The sequence below is a fragment of the Engraulis encrasicolus genome, chromosome 4 (genome assembly GCF_034702125.1).
Source record: "Engraulis encrasicolus isolate BLACKSEA-1 chromosome 4, IST_EnEncr_1.0, whole genome shotgun sequence".
Taxonomy (NCBI): Eukaryota; Metazoa; Chordata; class Actinopteri; order Clupeiformes; family Engraulidae; genus Engraulis; species Engraulis encrasicolus.
Window position 1 is genome coordinate 58,344,933 of NC_085860.1, and position 11,752 is coordinate 58,356,684.

An 11,752-nucleotide genomic window follows, 5' to 3' on the forward strand; every position below is an offset into this window, starting at 1 on the left:
TGCTGAGTATCAACGCTTTACTTTCATGTCTTCATAGAATATAGGCTTGCTGTTGTTGTCTCACTCTATCACCCTATATGCCTCTATTTCTCTCTTTCCCTCATTTTGTCTGTCTTTCTTTGTTTCTCTCCCCCCTCTCTCTGTTCATTTCTCTCTGTGTATTTATGTCCCACCTCACCCCAAAGCTCTCCCTCTCTCTGCAGTGTAAGGGCTAATGATGCGATGGCCGGTGATAAAACGTAACAACTGTAATTTCCTTCCTCTATGATATCACCACCATTTATCTGCTTGTGGGGAAAATGAAAATGACAGAGGGAAAGAACGAGGGATGATAAGAAGAGAAGGGTGTGCGTGTACGTGTGCATGTGTGTGTGTGCGTGTGTGTGTGTGTGTGTGTGTGTCTGTGTCTGTGTCTGTGTCTGTGCGCAGTGGCGGACTTAGCAATTTGGGGGCCTAAGGCGAAGTTAGCTAGGGGGCCCATCGGCCCACCCAAGTGTGTACCCCCCCCCCCCTTGAAAAATAATAATAACAATAGCCTTAATATGATATCACAGATACACAATTCAAAAACTAAGCTCTCTACAACAGTCAGAAGACCTCCTGAACATAATGTGCTTGGGCCAAGTTTTGCTTTAGACATTTAGACAGCATTCAATGTTGACATATTCAACATTGCAATCTTCACATGCACATCAATCAATTACACATGGGCATCAAAGGCTTCTCTCTCTCTCTCTCTCTCTCTCTCTCTCTCTCTCTCTCTCTCTCTCTCTCTCTCTCTCTCTCTCTCTCTCTCTCTCTCTACCCAGACCATTGCAGTGGTAAACACAGATCAAAGTTCAACGACACAAATAAAAATAGACAGTAAGATTGCAGTGTATCATTTTGCCCAAATGCCACCACCGCCACACCACCAACTGCGTGTGCACATGACGTATTGGACGGCGAGCAGCAAGCATCTCAAACTGAGTTGGCTACAAAACAAAACACCACGGCGGGTGAATTCCAAACCAACCAACTGAGGCATAGTAGTTCCAATTGCCATCACACACACAAGCGCGCGCGCGCACACACACACACACACACACACACACACACACACACACACACACACACACACACACACACACACACACACACACACACACACAATCAATGTTTCTTATATGAGTAGAATGCGCCGTCTTTTGTCAATCACGTCGGCGTTTCTCCAAGCTGAACTTCCACATCACCTCCTGTTAGGGACTGTACGTTATTTACCGGGGGGGGAGGGCTGGTGCGCTGGAAGTCCGGTCAAAAAAAAAAATCATGGCCCCCCCCTCCACCTCAATTTTTTTCCCCATGGCCCTCCCCCCACTTCAATTTTGTTTTCCCATGGCCCTCCCCCTACAGGTAAAAAAAAAAAATATGTAAAATTGGTAGATGAACAACCATCATGAGAACAGTCAGAGTAGCCTACATCAAGGGCGGTTGTCTGCACTATTATGTGCTATCGATATCAGTGGATACCTATGAGAAGCCGCTAGAATCTACCTCTGCGGCTGCATGGGATGCCTTTTAACTCCACTGTCACCAAGACAAATTGCCTTCACTATTTTTTTTACGTGTTAAGTAAAAATAATAATAATAATAATGATAATAAAAACTTCCATTTCAATACCAATGTCCGAGTTGTTACTACTGTAAACTACAACGTGGAGAGAGTTTCCCCACCGCAGCTTCAATATTTCCCTGCTCGACAAGCAGCGCCTTTCACAAGGTACGTTTTACATGTTCAGCACAGTAGCAAAGCCAGGGACGCAGGAACTGGTTTTGACCAGGGGGTGCTGTGAAAAAAATCTGTTTTTTAGATGCAATTTCCTGCGTTCTAATCAATTTTAGGGTGAGGAATGGCGAATCACATCTGAATAACTTCCTCATGTTTTATGTAGCCTAAACAAGGATGGCTAGATTTAACTTTTTTTTTCTTTAACATCTCACTTTGACATTATTAAGTTCTTCTTGCGGAAGTGAAATGCGCACCTGATGTGGAGGTGAGGGCGTGTTCAAGAGCAAATCGCGCTGCCTTGACAGTTTGTCTCTTCAGCATGGGCAGTGTGCAATGTGTGAAATTAGAAGAAATGCTTTGACTAGGCTATGCGATGCACTCGTGAGAGGTGACCGGGCTTTCAAATAATTTTCTTGCAATTGCGACTGTGGATCAGGTGCATCTCGATCAGGACCCCTGTCCTGTCTCCCAGACCGCGCATAAAAGCACGCACGCACACACACAGGCATAGCTCTACCTTCCCGAATGTAATTACNCTCTGACGGACAAAGAGTTCGGGATGTGATCGGAGCAAGAAGTAGGCTAAGCGCCAAAGCAGCTCGAGCCATTGCTGGCTATTGATACAGGGAGAGTGAGAAAGCCACCTTTAGTTTGCATTTAACGTAGGCCATTAAGACGCATTAATAGGTGGTGCCATGGTGGTCAAATCAGCAGCAAGAGGCAAAAGGAACAAATTGCCAAAACAGAACCAGTACAACATTCCAAAACATCCAACAATAGCACAGCCATTACACCGCGGCAATTCAACTTTGACAACTGTGATGATAGACAAGCCAGGCACACCATCGGCTGTGCTCTCCTTCAGATTCACCCCATAGCCAACTCCGAGGCTAAGCTAGACTACTTCACCAGCAACAGGCAAGACCTAGCATACCAATACACGCTTCTACGAATCCAATCTCCACAGCAAGAAACAAAACCCTTACGGAAGGAAAATATATTTTTGAATATATGAAATGAAAATATATTATAATATACTACAATATATTGTTTGCCAATATATCATTTTATATTGTACAGCAGTATATTGCACAATATAAAGTGATATATTTTGCGGTATACGAGAATATAGACATTATTGCCGTTTTCGTATATTGACTTATGTATTGCATTATACTGTGAAATATATTGTTGCATATATGGAATTATATCCCATATAGTATATGACTTATTGATAAATCATATATTGATTTATGTATTGTATTATACTGTACAATATATTGTTGCATATATTGAATTATACCCCATAGTATATGGCTTATTGATGAATCATATATTGATTTATGTATTGCATTATACTGTACAGTATATTACTGCATATATTGAATTATACCCCATAATATATGGCTTATTGATGAATCATATATTGAATAATGTATTGCATTATACTGTACAGTATATTACTGCATATATGGAATTATACCCCATAATATATGGCTTATTGATGAATCATATATTGATTAATGTATTGCATTATACTGTACAGTATATTACTGCATATATTGAATTATATCCCATAATATATGGCTTATTGATGAATCATATATTGATTTATGTATTGCATTATACTGTAAAGTATACTGTTGCATATATTGGATTATATCCCATAGTATATGGCTTATTAATTAAATCATATATTGACTTATGTATTGCATTACACTACACAATATACTGTAACGTACTTTATACAAGGCATTTATGAAGTAGTGTAATTACAACAATGACCAAACATCAATTCAATTCATTCAACTGTTGACATTGGTTTATTAAAAACATGAAACCAACCGACCCTTTAACACCACCGCTCACACATGCAGAGACAGAGGGGCAGACAGGCAGGGAAACGCACACAAACCACGACTTGACGACACCGGCCAACGGGCCAAATGCTGGTGAAACTTGCCTGTGGCCAGTAACAATTTCAGTCTCCCACTTTGGCCAGTAACTTGTACTTAAAGGGATACTCCACCCATTTTGCATTAGGCTTTCCATTGATAGACACCCAGTCATACTTTTGAATGGTCTTTCAAAAATCTCTCAATTCCCCCTGAGATTGGAGAAATCCACATTCATCTCTTAACACTTCCTATGTCAATGATGTAAAAATGGTCATTTTGCATCATCGACATAGGAAGTGTAAGAGAGGTGGATTTCTGTTGAGACTACAAGCCTTTTTCCCACCTTTTCAACCCCGCCCATAGGGGGTTGGACCTAATGCTCTAACAGACCTATCACAGATCAGTGTCCCAGTGCTTTTGAAATCACTGGCATTGAGGCTCCAGTAAGCAGTGTTGCCAGATTGAGCTGTTTCCCACCCAATTGGGCTGCTTGGGATGGCCGTCTGCGGGTAAAAATGGCATCTTACAGGAAAACTCGCCCAATCTTTCCCATCGACATCAATAGAATTGGGCGGGATTTAGTGCTTCCAGGCGGGTTTTGAGAATTTTTTGGGCTGGAAATCATCAGCCTCATCTGGCAACACTGCCAGTAAGTCACTGGCATAGCTGGAAAGGAGAAGCTGGAGCACACTGCAGCTTAGTTTTCAAGACTTTATTTTGTGCACACACCCGACCAACGTTTCGGTGTTGCTACACCTTCTTCAGAGTCAAATGATAGCAAGAGAGAGACACACATTTCAGGACTTGACATGCACAGGTGATCCCACTTGGTTTGGCTAAATTGGTCTCATCTCATTGCAGGTAATTGACCCCACCCCCCAACACCAGGACAAGATTGCAGACAATTAGACAGAGAGGCTTTGTGGAAAGGCATTTTGGATTCATACTCTAAATTCAGTGGAGCCTCAGGGCATAAATGAGGAACACAATATGTCTTGCTCTCTGTAACAAATTGTTCCAGCATCACGGCTGTGGTCTTCTAATAATTGTAGCTGTGGTTTTATTGACAATGTTCTTTGTGTATTGTTTTTTTCCCTTTTTTTATTTTGTTTTGGGAAGTTGGCAAGCTGTCTAATTGTCTACAATCTTGTCCTGGTGTTGGGGGTGGGGTCAATTACCTGCAATGAGATCAGACCAATTTAGCCAAACCAAGTAGGATCACCTGTGAATGTCAAGTCTTGAAATGTTTGTCTCTCTCTTGCTATCATTTGACTCTGAAGAAGGTGTAGCAACACAGAAACGTTGGTCGCGTGTGTGCACAAAATAAAGTCTTGAAAACTAAGCTGCAGTGTGCTCCAGCTTCTCCTTTCCAGTGATGTCTGTCCCACTGTGATGCACCTGCAAGCAGGGTTGCCAGATGAGGCTGATGATTTCCAGCCCAAAAAATGCTCAAAACCAGCCTAGAAGCTCAAAATCCCGCCCAATTCTAATGATTTCTATGGCTAAAATTGGGCGGGTTTTTCTGCTAAATGCCATTTTTACCCGCACACGACCATCCTAAGCAGCCCAATTGGGCGGGAAACAGCCCAATCTGGCAACACTGCCTGCAAGATGAGGGAGGGATGATGCATAGGGTGCATCCCAATATGTGACCTTGCCTCCTCCACTTGTGCTTGTCTCCTCGTCCCGCCTCCTGGCCCCTCCTCCGTGGAGAAAACGATAAAGTTTCCCAGCTGTCAGCCTAGCCACAACAACATTTGAGGGACTGTTTTTCATTCACCATCCCAATTGCAAGTGAGAAAATGGCTTAACAATTGAGCCTTTGCGAGATATTGAAATATAATGCTGTTGTCAGTGATGTCATCATGACGAGAAGCAAGTGGAGGAGGCAAGTGGAGGAGGCAAGGTCACATATTGGGATGCACCCATAGAGTCCCAAATAACTGGGTGTGGCCTGTGGAACTTGAGCATTGCAGTGCATTATGGGGATTGTTGTCACAAATCCACAAGCACTAAAAAGTCATTTTCTGCCTTTTCTTGGCCAAGAAGGCACCAAATTAGAAATGTATGTTACTATTCTACTATACATATGACCCACTTTCAGTAACATATTCATGTCTCCACCGGTGGAATGCCCCTTTAATGTAAATGCAGAAATATTCTTAAAAAAAACCAAAAACAAAAAAAAAAATAAAAAAAAAATAAAACAAAAACAAAACAAAACAAAAAACTGTGGCTGTGGCCGGTAAGCTAAACACCTCACATAAAGCACTGGCACACATGCACGCATGCACACACACAAACGCGCACACACACAAACACAAACACATACGCGTGCCCGCGCCCACATACACGCGCGCGCGCGCACACACACACACACACACCTTCAGATATATATATATATTTTTTTTTTTTTTAAAGTGAAAGTGAAGGTGAATTCAGGGGCAGACCGCCCGCAGCCTCAGTCACTCAAGGTCAACAAGAGGGCTCATAGGCCTGTCCATGGACTTCTTTTTCTCTTGGTGAAGCAGTTCACAGATTCTTTTATTTAGCGACATCCGGATCTCCCCCATCCTCGCACCTGGATGTGCCTGAGCAACAGCATCTGCAAAAGTAAAGTAAAAAGAATGTTAACTCTCTAACCCATTGTGCAGGCGAGACGTTCCATTTCTTTTTCCGTTGGGAAGCGACAAGGAAGCAGAGGCTGGTGACGTAGACAAGCGAGGCGAGCGGGCGGGAAAGTTGGGCTCGGCTGAAAGATATGCTAATGAAACGTAGTGATGGGAAAAAGTTCAGTTTCAGTTACAATCTAGGGCCACACATTCCAAATGGCCTTGTTTTACCTGTCTAATTCAACCATGTGATCATTCCACCATCGAATCACCAGGCTGAATTGGACAGGTAAAAACAGGTCACCTGGAATATGTGGAACTGGATTGTAACTAAAACTGAACTTTGACCCATGAAGCGGTAGCAAGTGGGAGAGGTTTCAAATGAAAGTTATTTCATGGAGTTATGTTACAACATTGTACTTGTAGGTAAACACTTGACAGCAGAGCCATGTATGTCCATAAAACAGTATATGAGAACATATAATTGTCGGGAGGAAATGCACGAGGATTCATTCTGCCCTTTACGCCAACTATTTAACTGGACAAACAAAAACTTGGTTTCGATGGCAACATTGCTCGACACGCCCAACCCCCACCTGCTTACATGCTTACCATAACCATCAATTTCAGACAGAGTATTCACTATGGCTGGGAATATTACACCATTCAATCATGAAAGATTAATCTTCTCCATGGCTGTGCAGTACATTAGGTAGTAGTAGTTTCAATGAGCAGCATAGTCACAATAACTAATCTGGGAACAATCCTAAACAGTGCATCTTTAAAAGGGCAGGCAACTATTTAGGGGTAACACTTAAAATTGTTGACCTGGGTGTGTAAAATATCTTATTATTCATTTTTTGTTTTGTTTTACATATCCTCAGAGGAAGAATGTTGCTAAGCTAGCAAGAATATATGGACCAAAGTCCTGTAAATGATTTGGGAAACATTTATTTTGTCTCTTGACTGACTACCAATGCTCATACAGAGTCCACATAGCAAGTGAAAAGCCAGAGGGCAAGAGGGAGTATAAAACACCACACCACCTACAATGAAAAGTAAGTCCATTCCCCTCCTTCACAGACCCAGGTTTTCAGCAGTGATTTGCCGCCAAATAGTAGTTCATGCTCTATGACCTCTTTCAAGTCACTCTGGATTAAAGTGTCAGCTAAATGTAATGTAACAAGTGTACTTCTTGTTAGAAAAAATGGAACAGGTGCACAGAACGCTGAAATTGTGTTAGACCAATGTGCAGTTGAAACTTGAAGGGTATGCCACTAGTTTGGGGCCAAATACACCGTTGGTTCATGAAGGGTTTTATTTTTCATGTTAAGCATTGTGTTACATTCTCATACTCCTTCCTTTCAATAGTCTGAAACAAGTGCCCAACATTGCCCAGCTTTGTAAACCCAGGTCAATGATTTTAACCACATTTAGCCCAATGAACCCTTGAATGTGACGGTAGGGACACAGACGCGAATTTGCGAACTTTGCCATTCATTCCTATGAGAGAGGCGAAGGCAAGCGATGACAAGCGTCAGCAAGCGAACAGGAGCGAAGCGAAGCGAAATTATTAAAGAAAGTTTAATGTTATGCAAATGAGGAGCGAATTCGCCTGCCACGGCCCAATCAAATCAACAACATAACTGTTCCATTCCATTTGATTCGCCGCGACGACCTGATGACAGTTGGATTTCGCCTCTCTTCGCTTCGCTTGCTTCGCCTCCTATGTGTCCCTACCGTAACATGTTACATCAGCAAGTTTCACACATTCAATGTGCAGTTAATAATGTAGCTCAAGTAAACTCTAAATCTGGATGTCCTAACCCAATGCCGCACCCCCCCCCCCAGACACCGCACACACACACAGCTCAGTACCCCCCCCCCACACACACACACACACACACACCGTCCTACAACCAACCACACCTTCACCCTGCAATAAAGAAATAGGTTACATCCATTCCATAATTTACATAAAAATAGTAAAAACAAGGATACTTTCATGTCTACATATCCACCTCCCAGCTATTACCCTAGTTTCCTTCCCCACCAGCAGTACCAACACTACCTACAGAGGTCCATGTTGTCCCACTCAATCTCTCTTGTTCCCTGTTTATTCAGTAGCTTGATTGAATGAGGTATAAAGGATTTTTTGAACCTCCTCCCAAAGTTCAGATAGATGTATTCCCCATTTAGTGCATGATCACCAGTGAGTGAGCATAGTAAAGGCACAGTATCGCTTACCATTTCAAGTACTGGAATGCACACCAGTCCATGTGACTATTTTTTCCTCCAGACCATCGCTGCATACCTCTTCAGCAACCTCTGCAAAAAAAGTTAAAAGAGCAACAGAAAATTAACATTCACTCACACACTTAACCTTAAATAGGCACAAGGATACCCACCAAGCTCATCACTTCTATATCATTGTCAGAATTGTGAGCTATTCTGACAGTGATATAAAAAACACACCAGAATTGTGTAAGCTATGGTCTGTGAAAAGAAACATTTGTGTCATACAATTAAGCAATTATGCATGAACAGCAAATCAAATCATCAAATAACTACAGGAGGATGATGGGGCGGGGGGGGGGATGGGGACCAAGTTCATGTCGCTACCAAGACAAACTAGAAGTTCGGTAGACTGGTGGAACTACAGCATTCTAGCTCGCAGTCGCAGAGCGTCGTAGTGGCACTCTGTGTCTCGTCCCGACAACAGGGAAGACAAGACATTGAAATCGCAGCAGCCAGCATCGTTAACAGTTGCACGTCTGTTCTTGGCACGAAGGCACTCTTTTATGAAGATGATGAAGCGAAGGAAGACTTAAACTCATGCATGTAACTGGCGAGAATGAATTCCGATGAACAAGAATGACTCGCGCATTCGTTTAAGAATAAACATGAACACCAACATGACTCAATGAATGCAATTGCTGTGAGCAAAGCAAACTCCGAACTATCACAGAGTAGCTGAAGACAACGACGTGTACCGTTTTGAAATTCACCAATTTGACGACAAGGCTTCGTTAACCTCTAACAATAGCTCTACAAGAACGGGACAGTGCAGTTAGTTCGTGAGCAAGTTACTCAAAAAAACCTATTGATGTTACCACAATGGGAAAACCGAAGCAGCAACAGCTATGCTTTACCAAAAATAATGCAGGACATTGCCTCATTTTACTTTACTGTAGTGCCCATTTTTTAAGCAAGTTAGCGATGTGCATTTAGATCTTGTCGCACTTCACTTCTGCTTTGATTCCCTTGCGTTAGCCGAGTAAGCTAGGCGGCTAATTAACTGAGGCCTGGCTTTCTAGGCTGACGTTGGGGCTCAGCAGTATTAGCCAGATAGACGTTGCTAACGTTCTCTGACAAGCCAAATAAAGTGGGCTCACCTGAAATTGACCACTACAACCATATAATATCGACCCAAGTATTACGTTTACGTTTTCGAGATGTGTAGAACTATATCTACTGTCAATGAGAACTACACACCATTTCGACAACGCAAATATCGCTAGTAGTACAACAGCTTGGTAGCGCGGGAAATTAAAAAAAAAATAAAAGAACAGAAAAAAGAACAAAAAAGAAAAAAATGAACAAACATCCAACTTCGATACCACTTGGCTAAACTTTGCACATCAACCACTGTGGACGTTTCAGACTATATGCTTGTATATTTACGTTAACAAATTAACAAACTTCTCTTTATAACTTACCTCGAGGCGGCTGGTTGGTTTGTGTCACTGTGGTGGGGAGTCTGGCTGGCGACTGTGTGGAGCTACAATCTGGACCGCGCTCGAGCCGAGACGGCTCTCTCGCCACTTTAGCTTCAGGTTGTGACGACGTGACGTAGGCGCGTCATACGTGATATGAGAGCTGAGATGATTCAATCAGAGACTGCTGTATATTGATCAATATATTATTATATATGGCCATATATGGTCCACCTAAAATGACTTTATAATGTCGAGTAAATGTCCAATGTCGTGCAAAATGTGCTTGCTGAACTAAAAACATCAAGAAATACAGACCGAATAGTGGAATACAGTTTTGTTTTGCCAGCCATATATTTTAAAATATATGGATCAATATATAGTAATAGGTTGTTCAATAATATATTGCTATATATTTTCAAATATATGAGCGTGTTTGTGATATATTGTGATATATTTTCTAATGTATTGCAGTATAAATTGTAGTATATTGCAGTATATTTTCCTTCCGTAAGGGAAGTCACTTCTTACCTGACACGATGCACAACTTTGGTGACATTCCCTTCTCCCGTCACGCTTTAAATGTACTTATTATATGGTTGTGACGTCATCTGTCGAATGCTCCATTCATTTCAACGGGGCTCCCCAACGTTCGGACGTCTGTTATTTTTCGATAACGGACGGGTTGGTCTATAACAGACCGCTGTCAATGGCAACAACACTTTTCACTGCTAAAGCGACTTTTCAACAAGACTCTAATCAGCTGCTGTGATAGACAGCACCCGTTGTCCTGGCTACCGCTGTCAATGGCAACAAGACGTTCACTGCTAAAGCCACTGGCTTGTATACAAGTCAGTGGCTAAAGCGAATGTTTCATATCACTCCGCAGGGGTCCGGTCTTTTGTCACTCTAATCAGCTGCTGTGATAGACAACACCTGTTGTCCTGGCTACCTAGCTGTTGCCTAGCGGTGTTCCACAACGGCACTGTTTTGTTTTGCGCAGCAACAATCTTAACATTAAATAGGCCTAGGTCTAAAGAAATGTCCCCGCCATGTGTGAATCATTTAAGTATATCCATATAATAAGCGGGTTAACTTTCGGCGAGTCGGTCGCTTTGTGGAATAGCAGCACTTCAGAGAGAACAAGACCCCTTCGCTCCGCGTCGGGGTCTAAAGATTCTCTCTGTCGTGCTGCTATTCCACGGTAGCGACCTTCTCGCCGAGCGTTAACCCTTACATAATTCCTCGCTTAGTTGGTCCGTTTTTGTTCACCAAAGTGATGAGACTTCTCTTCACAACAAGTTAGCTCCTCCAATGGTTTCAAGACCTTATGATGCATGGCCAACACATCGCCGTTAATACCACTTTTATTACTACCTTGACACCAGCTAAACAAAACAAACTCGCGTCACTGCACCGTTCTACCAAAGTACGTCTAGGCCTAGGTACTGTTCTTTCCGGTCTGGTTGGGGTCTAAAAGTTCTTTGAACACAATAGGTTCTAAAGCACACGGCGGTGCCAATAAATAAAATCATGACTTACCAGAGGCTGTGACCACCAGTTGACTACAACACCTCTCCAAAATTCCTCTGGAAATGCCCATCCAATTCGTTGTCAAAACTTCCCAAACTGTTAAGCCCATATAGTTCACCTCAGCTAGTTTGATATTTGCTCACGGGCATTTTCTATGATGCTCTCAATGTTCCTCCGTAGCACTAGCAATCCTACAGTGAAAGAGAGTCAGCGCGGGCAATCTAC

General features: G+C 42.5%; 1 long non-coding RNA gene across 1 annotated transcript; it reads right to left on the reverse strand.

Moving 5' to 3' along the window:
• Positions 1-6,090: 6,090 nt before the first annotated feature.
• LOC134447020 (uncharacterized) lies at positions 6,091-10,394 on the reverse strand. Its single transcript, XR_010034564.1, has 3 exons — positions 9,998-10,394; positions 8,526-8,606; positions 6,091-6,271 (listed from the first exon to the last, which is right to left on the reverse strand). It is a non-coding gene; the product is annotated as an uncharacterized LOC134447020 (long non-coding RNA).
• Between the last annotated feature and the right edge of the window lie 1,358 nt (positions 10,395-11,752).